We start from the raw sequence: 13,517 nt of genomic DNA, 5'->3' as shown, positions 1-13,517 counted from the left end.
ATAATGTAACCTATATATGTGTGGAAAATTTGAAATATAATCACCTATTTTTGACTAGGAAATTAATATCTAGTAAATATAATAACTGTTTTTCCTAAATAGTTGAAAGTAGGATATAAAAGTGTTTGAGTGTTATGTTAGCCACTCAGTCGTGTCTGACTCAGCAACCCATGGACTTGTAGCCCACCAGGGTCCTCTGTCCATGGAATTCTCCAGGCAAGAATACTGAAGTAGGTTGCCATTCCCTTCTCCAAGGGATCTTCCTAACCCAGGGATGGAACTCACATCTCATATCTCTCCTGCATTGACAGGAAGGTTCTTTACCTTATGAGCTGCCGGGGAAACCCAAAAGTGTTTGACTTGGCTAGCTATTTGATTAGTTTTTTCTGCGAAACCACCTGTAATTCTAACGTTTCATTTCTCTTAATTTTTTAATGAATAAGAGTATATGTAAATACAGCAAATATTTCTCTTGTTTCTATAGTTTATGTTAACTATAGTTTATTAGTTATGAATATTTATTATATCATGTCCCCTCTACTGACATGTGCAAGTTAAAGTTAAGTCGCTCAGTCATGTCTGACTCTTTGCAACCCCGTGGACTGTAGCCCACCAGGCTCCTCCGTCCATGGGATTCTCCAGGCAAGAATACTGGAGTGGGGTGCCATTTCCTTCTCCAGGGGATCTTCCTGACCCAGGGATTGAACCCAGGTCTCCTGCATTGCAGGCAAACGCTTTTAACCTCTGAGCCACCAGGAAAGACCTATTGACATGTAAGTTACATATATTTTTATAATTATTTCTTTCTTCTTTTTATTGTTAAGCATGTATTTCCAATTAGCCAAATCCAGTACTAGTTGGTACATTTCTTTTTGTTCCAGAATAATGCAAGGGACATGAAAAATTTATATTTAGCTCACTCTATTAAACCAACATGTCTTTGTCATTCTGTATTTCAGTAATGAATGTTTTATTTAATTTCCACAGCATACTATAAGGCAGTCATAATTAATTTAAATTTACTGACATGGTTTCTATTTCCACTGCACTTCTTTCTTTTCTGATCTTACTTTTGTGCTGTTTAATCCTGTTTCTGTGACATTTTATCTTTGTGTATCTCTGGTGTTAGGATTCTCCTTGGTACTGGCTTGCTCTCAAAATTTCACTCAGATTTTCTTCCCATAATATCTCTATTTCAAGATGTGAGCTGCTCATGCTGATGCTTCCCAGGTGGTGCAGTGGTAAAGAATCTGCCTGCCAATGCAGGGGAAGGAAGAGACACGGCTTCAATCCCTGGGTCAGAGAGATCCTCTGGAGGAAGAAATGGCAACCCACTCTAGTATTCCTGCCTGGAAAATTCCAGGGACAGAGGAGCCTGACTGATTACAATCCATGGTGTTGCAAAGAGTCAGATGTGACGGAGCACACATAAGCATGCACGGCAACACCTCTATTTCAAGATAAGAATTATTATTTTATTATTTAATAAAATATTTCATTAAAATATTATTCTGTTCTTTTATGTTTCAGTTACCTAACAAAATCATTTTATATTTTATCTCCTTTATAATTCCAGTATCTGAAATTCCTACAGATCTACTGTCTGTTAGTCTTGCTGGTTGTTATTTAAAATTTAGTTTCTCATTGGCATAGTCACAGTAATGGTGTGTGGAAGTACATTTAAAACATGTCTTCAAGTATTGAAGTATTGAACTTCCAAGTATTGAACTTATTCCAAGTAATGTTATTTTCCTTCTGATATAATGTATTTGCTTATTCCACACATCCTATGGACAAAGGAGCCTGGCAGGCTACAGTCCATGGGGTCGCAAGAGTCAGACACAACGTGGCAACTAAACCACAACCATTTCAGACATCTCAGACCATTAATAAACAAAGATCATCATATTTTAATTTCAAGCATGAAAGTAATTCAAAGCTAGTTTTTGGTTAACTGACAGAAAATTCATGCCAAACTCCTTCAGGGTCGCGAAGTAATGATTTTGGTGGTGGGGGTTAGCAGAAATCCCCTGCATGGATGAGTCTGGTTTTCAAATTTTGTTCCTATATTCCTGTGAGGCTCTTAAAAGCACGTCTCAGGCAGTCTGCTGCCTCTTTCGTAAAAGTCAAATGTATACTGGGGAAAAATGGTTCCTAATCCTGGATTCAGATCGCAGAATGTGTGTTGTTTTCTTCCCTGGGAAGATGGCCTAGACATTCTTGAGTATTTTGTTATCTCTTTGATTCCTACAAGCAGATTTTAAAAATACCTATATTGTCAAGGTTTCTTAATTGCCTTCAGTAGAATTGATCTCAATGATCTGATCTACCATTAACAGTTGTAGAAATCTTACATATTCTTTGTAGGATAAAAGAATCTGCCATTTGACTCTGTATAATAATAGGGCAAAGAAAATAAAAGAACTTTGATAAAAATAACTTGAAAAGGAAACTTATTTCAGAGTCTGCTTTTCTTGTAAGTTCTCAAGCATGTGTCTGTAATTGAACCATTTTATGTTTTTCACAATAGCCAATCTAATGTTTTATATGCAAAGATACATTTCATGAATATAGGCAAGTTGATATATTAATATCATATATTGTGAAAGTTTTAAAATCTTTGTGCATTATTATTATATCACATGGACAAATTCAGTCCATTAACTTTCATTAAATGTCATGATATTTTCAATAAAGAAAATATTAGAACTTAAAAAAGTAGGAACTTTAATAATTAAATCTACTTAACTGAATTTGCCTGCTGCAGTCCATGGGGTTGCAAAGAGTTGGACATGACTGAGCGACTGAACTGAACTGAACTGAAATTAATTTCCTATGCAGCTCAAGAAGAAAAAAAATAGATATATATATATGTATATATGTATATATAAAAAAATTCTATGTATTTTGGTGGGTGGTTCTTCATACCTAGTAGCAAAATAAGCTTCAGAACTATCATATGATTAATATTTCTTTTTAAAAAATCAAACAAATTATTTTTTGAGATTTGCTGTTGTTCAGTCACTCAGTCATATCTGACTCTTTGCAAGCCCATGGATGGCAGCACGCAAGGCATCCCTGTCCTTCACCATCTCCCTGAGTTTGTTCACACTCATGTCCATTGAGTTGATGATGCCATCCAACCATCTCATCCTGTGATGCTCCCTTCTCTTCCTGCCCTCAATCTTTCCTAGCATCAGGATCTTTTCTAATGAGTTGGCTCTTTGCATCAGGTGGCCAAAACATTGAAGCTTCAGCTTCAGCATGTCTTTTCCATGAATATTCAGATTGGGTTTCCTTTAGGATTGAATGGTTTGATCTCCTTGCTGTCCAAGAGACTCTCAAGAGTCTTCTCCAACACCACAGTTCAAAAGCATCAGTCTTTCAGCACTCAGCCTTCTTTATGATCCAAGTCTCACATCCATACATGACTGCTGGAAAAACCATAGCTTTAATTATATGGACTTTTGTCAGCAAAATGATGTCTCTGCTTTTTATTCATAATACGTTATCTAATTTTGTCATAGCTTTCCTTCCCAAGGAGCAAGTGTATTTTAATTTTGTGGCTATAGTTACTGTCTGCAGTGATTTTGGAGCCCAAGAAAATAAAATCTTTTACTGTTTCCATTTTTCTCCCTTCAATTTGCCATGAAGTGGTGGGACTGGTTGCCATGATGTTAGTTTTTTGAATGTTGAATTTTAAGCCAGCTTTTTCAGTCTCCTCTTTTACCCTTATCCAGAGGCTCTTTAGTTCCTCTTCATTTTCTGCCTTTAGGGTGATTTCATCTGCATGTCTGAGATTACTGATATTTCTCCATCTAAACTTGATTCCAGCTTATGCTTCATCCAGCCTGGCATTTTGTATGATGTACTCTCCATGTAAGTTAAATAAACAGGGTGACAATACATTGCCTTGACATACTCCTTTCCCAATTTGGAACAAGTTCATTGTTCCATATCTGGTGCTAACTGTTGTTTCTTGATCTGCATATAGGTTTCTCAGGAGGCAGGCTAGGGAGTCTGATATTTCCATCTCTTTAATAATTTCCCAGTCTGTTGTGATCCATACAGCCAAAGGCTTTAGTGCAGTCAATGAAGCAGAAGTAGATGCTTCTCTGGAATTCTCTTGTTTTTTCTATGATCCTATGGGTACTGTCAATTTGATCTCTGGTTCCTCTGCCTTTTCTAAATCTAGCTTGACCATCCCTGAGTTCTCAGTTCATGTACTGTTGAAGCCTAACTTGATGGATTTTGAGCATTATCTTGTTAGCATATGAAATGATCACAGTTGTGTGTTTGCACATTTTTTTGGCATTATCTTTCTTTGGGATTGGAATGAAAACTTGACATTTCCAACCCTGTGACCACTGCTGAGTTTTCCAAACTTGCTGACATATTGAGTACAGCACTTTAAGAGCAGTAAAGGAGTAACCATGTACTATATAGCTGTCCTTACAATATTTTCATAGTGCGTGGTGCATTCGTTCATAGTTCATAGACCAAGAGTATCACTTACACCTGCTGACTTATCGGAAAGGCAGATTCTCTGAACTCACTCCAAACCTATCCAATCAGAATCTCTGATTAGAAACAAAAATCTGATGATTTAAAAAATACATTTTGAGAAATATTGCCAACCAATTTCAAATAAAAGAATAAGTAAATTAAACTGTTTATTATGGATAGAAATTCAACCTATATCAATAAATTATTTTCTGAGTACATTTTATTTGAGAAACAAAGCATTATTTCATCCACTACACTAATATAATGTTATAGAAAGAGATTTAGACACATATCACATCCTTAGATATATTGGAAACAACATCAAATTGTGTCTTTCTCTGTAAATCAAAAGGAACTTGAATTGTTCAAGTTCCTTTTTATTGTTGGTGACAATAAAATAATTTGGAGTGATATAACCACATATCAAATTTATGTTTTTCAACTGTATGTATTGAATTGTGATATTGAAAAGTGTGTAATATAATAGAAGCTGTCCTCTTTATTTCTAAAAGTAGAAATTCTTTTGAGAAAGTAACTGAATTAAAATGCTCATGTGTTAGGCATGGCATTCTTGTTTAAAAAAAAAAAAAATCAGGTTACCTAAAGGAAAAGACATTAAACTTGTTCTCAGGCACATAGCCAGAAGGATTTTCTTGCTCAGTTACTTATCAGTTTATGAGTTTGAGCAAGTCGTCCAGCCTGAACCTCTATGTGACTAGACTCACTATAACATCATGTGATTAGATGATGCACAGACTTTATTTAACAGAAAATATTTGAGGATTTAGAATTTCAGGTTCAAGAGAGTGATATCATTGAAAGTCAAGATATATGGGGCAATTTAAAGCCAGGTTTATCTGAAAGAAGAGACTCCTTTGGATTAATACCCCTAACACTGTTACATCTTAAAAAGCTGAAAGTCTAGAAGGGCATAGCATGCAAAAGCACACGCTTAGTCGTGTCGAACTCTTTGCGACCCCATGGACTGTAGCCTGCCAGGCTCCCCTGTTCATAAAATTCTCCAGGCAAGAATACTGGAGTGGGTTGACATTTCCTACTCCAGGGAATCTTCCAGATCCAGGGATGGAATCCACATTTCCCACGTCTCTTGCGCTGGCAGGCAATTCTTTACCACTGAGTCACCTGGGAAGCCTGGAAGTGCATGAAAGAAAGAAAGTGTTAGTTGCTCAGTTATGTCCAACTCTTTGTGGCTCCATGGACTGTAGCCCATAAGGCTCTTCCAACCATGCAATTTTCCAGGCAAGAATACTGGAGTGGGTTGCCATGCCCTCCTCCATATATATATACATATATACATATATGTGTGTGTGTATATATATATGTACACACTTAGAATAATAATTCTTCTAGTTTAAAATGACCTCCAATTAATTTGTTTTGTGGTTAAATATCAGTCAGTTGTACCTCAAATTGTCTATGAAGACCAAGTCTTCTCATGAAGCTATCTGGCTGTACATCTATAGCAACTTGGTGATCTTGGGTCCACATGTTGCTTTTAGGTGCTCCACTAGTCTCAGGTTTAAGATGATCTCGTCCCTGTATGTCCAGGATCCATGCCCACAAAACATTATTTTTCCTACCTAATATTTTTTTTAAATGTCATCACCCATTTATAATATTAGAGGTCTATACCTACCTGCATGTAATGGCACTCTGTGATTTTCTTATTCTTACACCAAAACTTTTCTGGTTAACTAGTTGCTTCATGTTTCTACATCCCCATGTTAAAGTAACTGTTTTGTATGTTGGGGTGCCTTAAGGTTAGGATTAAGGCTAGGGTGTACAATGTAGTGATTCAATATTTCTATACATTTCAAAATAATGACCACAATAAATTCAATTTCCATCTCTCACCATAAAAAACATTACATAATTTTTGTCTTTATTCCCCACACCATACATGTCATAACTGTGACTCATTCATCATGTAACTGAAAATTTGCATCTCCTGATCTCCCTCACCTTCTTGCCTCCTTTTCCCAGCCACCTCCCCTGCGGCAAGCACCTTTTTCTGGGTTTATGACTCTATTTCCTTTTCTAAAAAATATTTATTTATTTGGCTGTCTCGGGTCTTAGTTGTGGCACATGGGCTCTCTATCTGTGGCACACAGGCTCCAGAGCCTGTGGGCTTAGTAACTCCTCGACATGTTGGATGTTAGTTCCCCCACCAAGAATTGAACCCACATCCCCCTGCACGGCAAGGTGAGTTCTTAACCAGTGGACCATCAGTGACGTCCCATGACTGTGTTTCTATTGTTATATTTGTTTGTTTGTTTTAGATTCTGCATATAAATGAAATCATACAGTATTTACCCTTCTCTAGTGAATCTCTATAATAACTACTATTGGAAAAAATTATTTAAGTGATAGTCCATGGCATGTGTTTTGAAATATAGATAATTAATAAGTGAATATAAGTGGGAAAGATATATTTTTTTTCCTGGTAAAAATCAAAATGAGTAGAAAAATAGCACAATGCAGATAGTAAGCTGCACTGTTTTGTTAGGAGTCACCCTGAAATGTAATTTTGAGAATAAAATGTAACCTGGCTTGTGGCTTGAATTTAGTATCTCTAAAACTCATGTTTCCTTAATATTAATAATTAAAATTGTGATATTAGTGGGGTTTCTTCCTAACTCCAGGGTTATTTCGTTATAAAATAAATAAACAAGATGGAACTATTTCTTCACTGGAAAGCTCCCACTTAAATGTAAACTGTGAATTCCCCAACTTTAATAGGGCAGGAAGTATTATTGCTTTATATAAAAAGAGTGGTTTTATACATGATATAGATCTTTTCATATACAACTGTTATACATTTTAAAGTCTTTGACTACTTTATAAGGCAGTTTAAATATTTTACATATTAAAGGAAAATTTATATGATACTCATTAATTAACATCTTCTGCCAGTCATTTAAGCAACAGTGGGTATTTCCACAATAACTGCCCACATGGAAGTTATCTATTAGCAAGCGAGGAAAGGAAAAAGTAAAAATCATAACTTACATAGTGACTTAATGTAGAAAATTTAATATGGGATAAATTACTATGGGAAGTGGTTCAGTTTAGAACTAGAAGGATGGTGATCCTCACTGAAAGGTGATTTTCATGCAAAGTTGGGGAAATATGAAGAAAAAAATACTATGTGTCTCTGATTCATGGATATTTCAGGCAAAAGGATAAGGAAGAGCAGAAGCCCTGAGGTGGGAAAGAGTGAAGAGTGTCCTAGGAACAGTGCTAAGGCCCATGTGACTCATCTGAGTGAGACAAAGAATAGCAGGGAGAAAAGTGAGAAAGAAGGAAGGACAGATGGTTTAATGCCCTTCTGCTCATTGCAGAAGTGTTGCTTTTTGTTATTTGTAGAGATAGGAAACAATTGGGGAACTTTGAGCTGAGGAGTATAGGACAATGTATTTTGCTTGGTCAGTTGAAGTGTTGTATTGAGAATAACATGAAAGTATTCAAGGGTACTGGGAGCTGACTGTGGCTCAGATCATGAAATCTTTATTGACTAATTCAGACTTAACTTGAAGAAAGTAGGGAAAACCACTGGATCATTCAGTTATGACTGAAATCAAATCCCTTACTATTATACACTGAAGGTGACAAATAGATTCAAGGGATTAGATCTGATAGAGAGTGCCTGAAGAACTATGGATGGAGATTCATGACATTGTACAGGAGGCAGGGATCAAGACCATTCCCCCAAAAAAGAAATGCAAAAAGGCAAAAGGGTTGTCTGAGGAGGCCTTACAAATAGCTGTGGAAATAAGAGAAAGGAAAGGCAAGGGAGAAAAGGAAGGATATACCCACTTGAATACAGAGTTTCAAAGAATATCAAGGAGAGATAAGAAAGCCTTCCTCAGTGATCATTGTAAAGAAATAGGGGAAAACAATAGATAGGGAAAGACTAGACATCTCTTCAAGAAAATTAGAGATACCAAGGGAACATTTCAGGCAAAGATGGGTTTGATAAAGGACAGAAATGGTATGGACCTAACAGAAGCAGAAGATATTAAGAAGAGGTGGCAAGAATACACTGAAGAACTATACAAAAAAGATCTTAATGACCTAGATAATCACAATAGTGTGATCACTCACCTAGAGCCGGACATCCAGGAATCTGAAGTCAAGTGAGCCTTATGAAGCATCAGTAGCAACAAAACCAGCTAAGGTGATGGAATCCTAGTTGAGCCATTTCAAATTCTAAAAGATGATGCTGTGAAAGTGCTGCACCCAACATGCCAGCAAATCTGGAAAACTCAGCAGTGGCCACAGGACTGGAAAGGGTCAATTTTCATTCTAATCCCAAAGAAAAGCAATGACAAAGAATGTTCAAACTACCTGACAATTGCACTCATCTCACACACTAGCAAAGTAATACTCAAAATTCTCCAAGCCAGGCTTCAACAGTACATGAACCAAGAACTTCCAGATGTTCAAGTTCATTTTAGAAAAGGCAAAGGAACCAGAGATAAATTGCCAACAGTTGGATCATGAAAAAAACAAGAGTGTTCCAGAAAAACATCTACTTCTGCTTTATTGACTATGCCAAAGCCTCTGACTGTGTGGACCACAACAAACTGTAGAAAATTCTTAAAAGTATTAGAATACCAGACCACCTGACCTGCCTCTTGAGAAATCTGTATGCAGGTCAAGAAGCAACAGTCAGAACTGGACATGGAACAACAGACTGGTTCCAAATAGGGAAACAAGTACGTCAAGGCTGTATATTGTCACCCTGCTTATTTAACTGATATGCAGAGTACATCATGAGAAATGCTGGGCTGGATGAAGCACAAGCTGGAATCAAGATTGCTGGAGAAATATCAATAACCTCAGATATGCAGATGACACCACCCTTATGGCAGAAAGGGAAGAAGAACTAAAGAGCCTCTTGATGAATGTGACAGAGTGAAGTGAAAAATTTGGCTTAAAGCTCAACATTCAGAAAATTAAGATCATGGCATATGGTCCCATCAGTTCATGGCAATAGATGGGGAAACAATGGAAACAGTGTGAGACTTTATTTTTTGAGGTTCCAAAAACATTGCAGATGGCAACTGCAGTCATGAAATTAAAAGACGCTTGCTCCTTGGAAGAAAATTTATGACCAACCGAGACAACATATTAAAAAGCAGAGACATTACTTTGCCAACCAAGGTCCATCTAGTCAAACTATGGTTTTTGCAGTAGCCATGTATAGATGTGAGAGTTGGACTATAAAGAAAGCTGAGGACAGAAGAATTGAGGTTTTTGAACTGTGGTGTTGGAGAAGACTCTTGAGAGTCCCTTGGACAGCAGGGAGAGCCAACCAGTCCATCCTAAAGAAAATCAATCCCGAATATTCATTGGAAGGACTGATGCTGAAGCTGAAACTCCAATACTTTGGCCACTTGATGCGAAGAAGTGACTCTTTTGGAAAGACCCTGATGCTGGGAAAGATTGAAAGTGGAAGAGAAGGGGAAGACAGAGGATGAGATGGTTGGTTGGCATCACCAACACAATGGACATGAGTTTGAGTAGGCTCCAGGAGCTGCTGATGGACAGGGAAGGCTGGTGTACTGCAGTCCATGGGTTTGCAAAGAGTGGGACACGACTGAGCGACTGAACTGAACTGAGTCAAGGGTAGAATTGGGGGTCCAGTGAGTAGATGTTTTATCAAACTTTGGAGCAGTAGCAGTCGTTTTACACTTCTGATCATTACCAAACTCATAAGACAAGGTAAGATTTATTGAGCACCAGATATGTATAGCTAAAGAGGACAAGGATAGAGCATGCTTAATTGTGGGAACCATATTTTAGTGTTTTCTCAGGAATATCTCCTGGAATTTAATCTGACTCATTCTCTCTTCCTTGCCAACTCTTCACCCCACCCCTTGTCCCCCTGTTCTTACCTTAAGTTAGATATCCTAACTGACAGGTCAGCATTAGCAAGATGTTATTCCACACACAGAATAAATGCCCTTATCTCAAAGACCTTTCTTTTTGACTCTCATGTGATTACCTCTGGACTTCCAGGAGGAAGCCTCCTTAATCCCAGAATTACCGTCTTTGTCTTGCTTTACTGCACTTAGTTAAAGATTACAAGATAAATTACCAATAAAATATGCAGCCAGAGTTTTATCCTCACTTCTCTCTAAGCCTCCCTGTGTTGTCTCTCATAATCCTGTGTTTGTGAGAATTATTCAGTGTGAAACTGCCACTCTTAATGGCAGCCTGGTGGGAGACATGGGCTCTACCCTGGGATGTATGTAGCCAAAGCGAGGTTCCTCAGCTCTGGAAGCCATTAATCTGAATGTTCCTGCTGCTTTCATGACTTCATTGACTGGTGCAACTGAATTTAATCACTTTCAAGTTACTTTCAATAACTTTTACTCATTAGTTGCAGATAACTGAATAACCAATCTCTATTAGATGATATAAGTACAGGATTCCATACATAACATGTAGAGCAGAACTAATTTATCTTAGAAACAGCACTCTGGTCTTCGGCTCTCCTTAAATAAGTGTAGCAAGAAGGATTCCACCAACGATTAAAACCTCAAATGTGCCTGAAGCCAGAAGAAATACTATAGATCTTAAAAGATTTTTTTCCTCACCCCCTAATCCTATCCTGGGTTTCCCTGGTTGCTCAGATGATAAAGAATCCTCCTGCAATGCTGGAGACCGGGGTTTGATCCCAGGGTTGGGAAGATCCCCTGATGAAGGGAATGGCTACTCACTCCAGTATTCTTGCCTGGAGAATTTCATGGACAGAGGAGCCTGGTGGGCTACAGTCCATGGTGTTGCAGAGTCAGACATGACTAAGTAACTTTCACTTTCACAACCCTATGCTAACTACATTTCAGATGTAATTTCAGAAGATTTTTAGTGATTTAGTGGCCTAACTCACAAAAGTCAAGTGGCTTCATACTTAGTCTTAAAAGTCTTCCTGAATGAGAATTTTACAGAACTTCATAAATAGCTGCCTTTTATGGTTGGTACATTGGAACTACTGCAAAAAAAAAAAATTGTTATTTTTCTCTATTTCTTCTTTATAATGTCTCACATGGCAGTCAAAGAAGCTCATGAGCAAACAATATCAACGAATAAACAAGAAAAATACTATCCAAGTGGGAACTATCCAAGTTCCCACTGCAATATTAATACCCAGCAACTTCCAAGAAATTACATATCGGCAATTATTCTGGAGAGTAAAATGCCAGTTTCCCTCTCTGTGTCAGCCACCATTTCTATAATTTTCCTCCCCAGTCCTCATTTAGTTTTATGGGGATGAGCCCTATTCATTTGAGGAGATATGCCTTACTGCTACAAATTCCTTCTTCTATGAACATATCTTTTATGTTCTGTTATGTAGACTTATTTAGGGGTTGAGAATGCCAGCCATGGGTTTTTCGCTATGAAAGTATCTTGGTATAGTCATTAGAAAGAAGATGTAGTCATCTCTTATTTTCCTCAACTTTCAGCTAAAATTCTGAGATTATAAAATACACTATTTTTGACAATCTAAAATAATACTCTTTACCATATTTATAAAGTAATTCCATTTTCAAAGTAATTTCATTTGCTAACATTTCCAATCTATGTAAGATGCTGCTTTTGCATATGTCTTGAAAATACACAGAATGGAAGATAAGTCGGGTGAACCTGCCTCTTAATGATTTATGTTGTGCTTCATCAAACACTTATTCAGCGGAATTAAAGACAAGAAAGAAAAGTCAAATTATTTGCAAATTTATCAAGGTATAAATGTTTTGCTTGTAAAATATGCAATAAAAATCTCATACTTCAAAGGATACAATAAATCAGATTCCAGTACATTCTTTCAATACTTGCAAATGACACTTTCTTCTCTCAAGAATCTCATCATTGTGTCTCACACAAATCTACTTAGTTAAATGTTAAATCACTCTGTGTAAAATGAGAAACTGCTTGTCAGATTATTTGTAATTTTTTCTGCAGGAGACTTTCTCACACAGTTCTCGGTATGTGTGCCATGGCTTAGAGATCAGAATAGATAACACACAATGCGATACTTTGGTGCTTTTGGGTAACTAGCTCTTGTACAATACAGTCTTTGGTAATGAAATATTCAAATAGATAGCTACAAAATCAATACTTCTATTGATTTTGTGAATCAAACCTATGGCATAAAAACTAAATTATGAATAGAGTCAAATGAATGAATGTGCTCATTTTACTTAAAAAAATAGTTTCTAAGAAAGTATCCCTACAAATATTAGAAATTATATTCAGTTCAGTTCAGTTCAACTCAGTCGCTCAGTCGTGTCTGACTCTTTGTGACCCCATGAATCACAGCACACCAGGCCTCCCTGTCCATCACCAACACCTGGAGATTACCCAAATTCATGGCCATCGAGTCAGTGATGCCATGCAGCCATCTCATCCTCTGTCGTCCGCTTCTCTTCCTGCCCCCAATCCTTCTCAGCATGAGGGTCTTTTCCAATAAGACAACTCTTCACATGAGGTGGCCAAAGTATTGGAGTTTCAGCTTCAGCATCAGTCCTTCCAATGAACAACCAGGACTGACCTCCTTTAAGATGGACTGATTGGATCTTCTTGCCTTCCAAGGCACTCTCAAGAGTCTTCTCCAACACCATAGTTCAAAAGCATCAATTTTTTGGTGCTCAGCTTTCTTCACAGTCCAACTCTCACATCTATACATGACCACTGGAAAAACCATCGCCTTGACCAGATGGACCTTTGTTGGCAGAGTAATGTCTCTGCTTTTTAATATGCTGTCTAGGTTTGTCATAACTTTCCTTCCAAGGAGTAAGTGTCTTTTAATTTCATGGCTGCAATCACCATCCGCAGTGATTTTGGAGCCCAAAAAAATAAAGTCAGCCCCTGTTTCCACTGTTTCCCCATCTATTTCCCATGAAGTGATGGGACCGGATGCCATGATCTTAGTTTTCTGAATGTTGAGCTTTAAGCCAAATTTTTCACTCTCCTTCACTTTCATC

The sequence above is a fragment of the Cervus canadensis genome, chromosome 16 (assembly GCF_019320065.1).
Source record: "Cervus canadensis isolate Bull #8, Minnesota chromosome 16, ASM1932006v1, whole genome shotgun sequence".
In the NCBI taxonomy this organism is placed as follows: Eukaryota; Metazoa; Chordata; class Mammalia; order Artiodactyla; family Cervidae; genus Cervus; species Cervus canadensis.
Note: the sequence above shows the minus strand (reverse complement) of the source record.